The sequence below is a fragment of the Schistocerca serialis genome, unplaced genomic scaffold, assembly GCF_023864345.2.
Source record: "Schistocerca serialis cubense isolate TAMUIC-IGC-003099 unplaced genomic scaffold, iqSchSeri2.2 HiC_scaffold_160, whole genome shotgun sequence".
In the NCBI taxonomy this organism is placed as follows: domain Eukaryota; kingdom Metazoa; phylum Arthropoda; class Insecta; order Orthoptera; family Acrididae; genus Schistocerca; species Schistocerca serialis.
Genome location: NW_026047720.1, coordinates 11737 through 15000, shown reverse-complemented (window position 1 = coordinate 15000; position 3264 = coordinate 11737). Strand labels below are relative to the sequence as shown.

At 54.9% G+C, this 3264-nt stretch overlaps 1 non-coding gene across 1 annotated transcript in view; it reads right to left on the bottom strand.

Moving 5' to 3' along the window:
* The window catches only part of LOC126443581 (small subunit ribosomal RNA), a 1909-nt gene extending 1000 nt beyond the window's left edge, over nt 1-909 (bottom strand). The window contains exon 1 of the ribosomal RNA XR_007582021.1: nt 1-909. This exon is cut by the window's left edge and continues 1000 nt beyond it. This is a non-coding gene — a ribosomal RNA (small subunit ribosomal RNA).
* Nucleotides 910-3264: the final 2355 nt, after the last annotated feature.

Below are 3264 nucleotides of genomic sequence, written 5' to 3'. Positions count from 1 at the left end.
TCCATTATTCCATGCACACAGTATTCAGGCGGGCTTGCCTGCTTTAAGCACTCTAATTTGTTCAAAGTAAACGTGCCGGCCCACCGAGACACTCAATAAAGAGCACCCTGGTAGGATTTCAACGGGGTCCGCCTCGGGACGCACGAGCACGCACGAGGCGGTCGCACGCCTTCGGCTCGCCCCACCGGCAGGACGTCCCACGATACATGCCAGTTAAACACCGACGGGCGGTGAACCAACAGCGTGGGACACAAATCCAACTACGAGCTTTTTAACCGCAACAACTTTAATATACGCTATTGGAGCTGGAATTACCGCGGCTGCTGGCACCAGACTTGCCCTCCAATAGATACTCGTTAAAGGATTTAAAGTGTACTCATTCCGATTACGGGGCCTCGGATGAGTCCCGTATCGTTATTTTTCGTCACTACCTCCCCGTGCCGGGAGTGGGTAATTTGCGCGCCTGCTGCCTTCCTTGGATGTGGTAGCCGTTTCTCAGGCTCCCTCTCCGGAATCGAACCCTGATTCCCCGTTACCCGTTACAACCATGGTAGGCGCAGAACCTACCATCGACAGTTGATAAGGCAGACATTTGAAAGATGCGTCGCCGGTACGAGGACCGTGCGATCAGCCCAAAGTTATTCAGAGTCACCAAGGCAAACGGACCGGACGAGCCGACCGATTGGTTTTGATCTAATAAAAGCGTCCCTTCCATCTCTGGTCGGGACTCTGTTTGCATGTATTAGCTCTAGAATTACCACAGTTATCCAAGTAACGTGGGTACGATCTAAGGAACCATAACTGATTTAATGAGCCATTCGCGGTTTCACCTTAATGCGGCTTGTACTGAGACATGCATGGCTTAATCTTTGAGACAAGCATATGACTACTGGCAGGATCAACCAGGGAGCTGCGTCAACTAGAGCTGAGCAGCCGGCCGCCCGGGAGTGTGTCCCGGGGGCCCGCGCGAACACGCAAGCGTCCGCTCAATTATTCTGCAAACAGGAGGAGGCTGAGCTCCCCTGCACAACACACCTCGAAACCCTCTCAGGTCCCGGCGGCGCGCAGCGCCGTCCTAAGTACTTGGTCGGGTTCGAGAGAGGCGCAATCGCCCGGAGTTAGGCGAGTAGACGCTTTAGGTGCGACCACCCGTGCTCCCAACTGAGCTTGCCGCTGCCGACAGAGGCCCGGGAGCGTGCTGTCGTGGCATTGCCGGCGGGAGACAACACGCGCCACCTACGGTGACCGGCAGCTCCAACGCCAGCGCCACAGAAGGACAAAAGCCCCACTTGGGTGCCGAAGCGAACTCTCCCAGCACAGCGCACGCGCCAACACGTCCGCACAGCTGCGATACAAACCACCTGCGAGAACCGCTGGGGCGACCGAGCAGCAGACGGCGTCGCGGCGCCGAGCGCCGGGCGGCGGCGCATCCTCAGCGCACACAGTCCTCAATCGGACCAGCACACTGCAGATGGCCACCGCGCTTCGCACCGGGCCCGCGAGGACCTACTTTGGCCGCAAGGCGCCGCGAGCAGGGGGCGCCGGCGCGCAGCTGCGCCGCCTGCCGCGTCCGTCGGCCGGCGCGCCTGCCACTGGCCGCCCCCACCAGCCGGCTGTAGCGCGTGCGCCCACGCACCGCGCTGCCAGCACGCCGGGCGGCCCCCCCTCACCGGCCGGGGACGGTCCCACCCAGCCACCGCCGCGTATCGCCTCACACCCAGATCCCCCTTTCGCGTTCGTGGGCATGGTGGGTCCCCTTTCACGTTCGTGGGCATGGTGGGTATCCCTGAAACAACCGGTTAATAGCTCGACCGATCGTCGCCAACACTGATTCACCTCTAGCGAGAACAACCGCACCACAACGGGTTACCTGTTGTTCATTTGCGTAACGTCACCAGCAAACGTAGACGTCCATCGCCATTTGCAACGAGTATTGCATGCCTGTGTCAGGTGTCACAACACACTACGTCTGCCCACATAGACGCAACAACATGTGCACGCCTCGAGAACACGTGGAAGGTAGCCCCCGTACGTATGCGGTGTCCATTGCGCGAACGACTGTCAGCCGGCCTCTGCAGGATGTCGCAGATGTGGAACGCGGTGCAACATGCTATCACGGTGTGTGAGAAGAGACGACTACGTCCGAATACACGCTCCACTACATCAACAGACTGCTCATGCTGATCGCCATCCAGGGCGTCCGTTCCTCCCACACGTCTGAATGGCGTACCACACTGCAATCCAGCTCTTATAGGGAGACGACACGTAGCTGCGTGCACAATATTTGGACTGTATGGTCTGCCGTTGCTAGGCGCAGTCGTCGTACGGTCACACATGTGCCACGATGTATCATTCAGTACATACGGACCAATGTGCAGTACAGTTTGTGGGTTTTGCGTACATCGGCGGACAGGTGACAGGCCGTACCACAACGTAGGCTGAGTACGTCGGCATGCGAAGGGCATTGAACATGCAAACTTCTCAACGACCAGCTTGCGAAGGCAGGGGGGAAGGGGGGGGGGCATGTACGTCCTGCTGCTATCCACATTACAGTGTATAGCAGGAGCATGTGGAAAGTCAGCAACACCTGCAAGGTGTTTAACATGACGCGATACACAGGGGACCGGGCAGTGCGAATAGCGAACTATATTGCGAGGGTTGCGGTTAGGCAACACTACACTAATTTAACGAGTTGCATAACAATTACAGAGCAGGTTCAGCGACAACGTGCGTCAGGTTAAGGCGCAATATAGGTTAGGTTGAGGCACAATATAGGTTAGGTTAAGGCACAACATGGGTTACGTTAAGGCACAAATTGGGTTACGTTAAGGCACAACATGGGTTACGTTAAGGCACAACATGGGTTACGTTAAGGCACAAATTAGGTTACGTTAAGGCACAAATTAGGTTACGTTAAGGCACAAATTAGGTTACGTTAAGGCACAAATTAGGTTACGTTAAGGCACAAATTAGGTTACGTTAAGGCACAAATTAGGTTACGTTAAGGCACAAATTAGGTTACGTTAAGGCACAAATTAGGTTACGTTAAGGCACAAATTAGGTTACGTTAAGGCACAAATTAGGTTACGTTAAGGCACAAATTAGGTTACGTTAAGGCACAAATTAGGTTACGTTAAGGCACAAATTAGGTTACGTTAAGGCACAAATTAGGTTACGTTAAGGCACAAATTAGGTTACGTTAAGGCACAAATTAGGTTACGTTAAGGTACAATATGGGTTAGGTTAAGGTACAATATGGGTTAG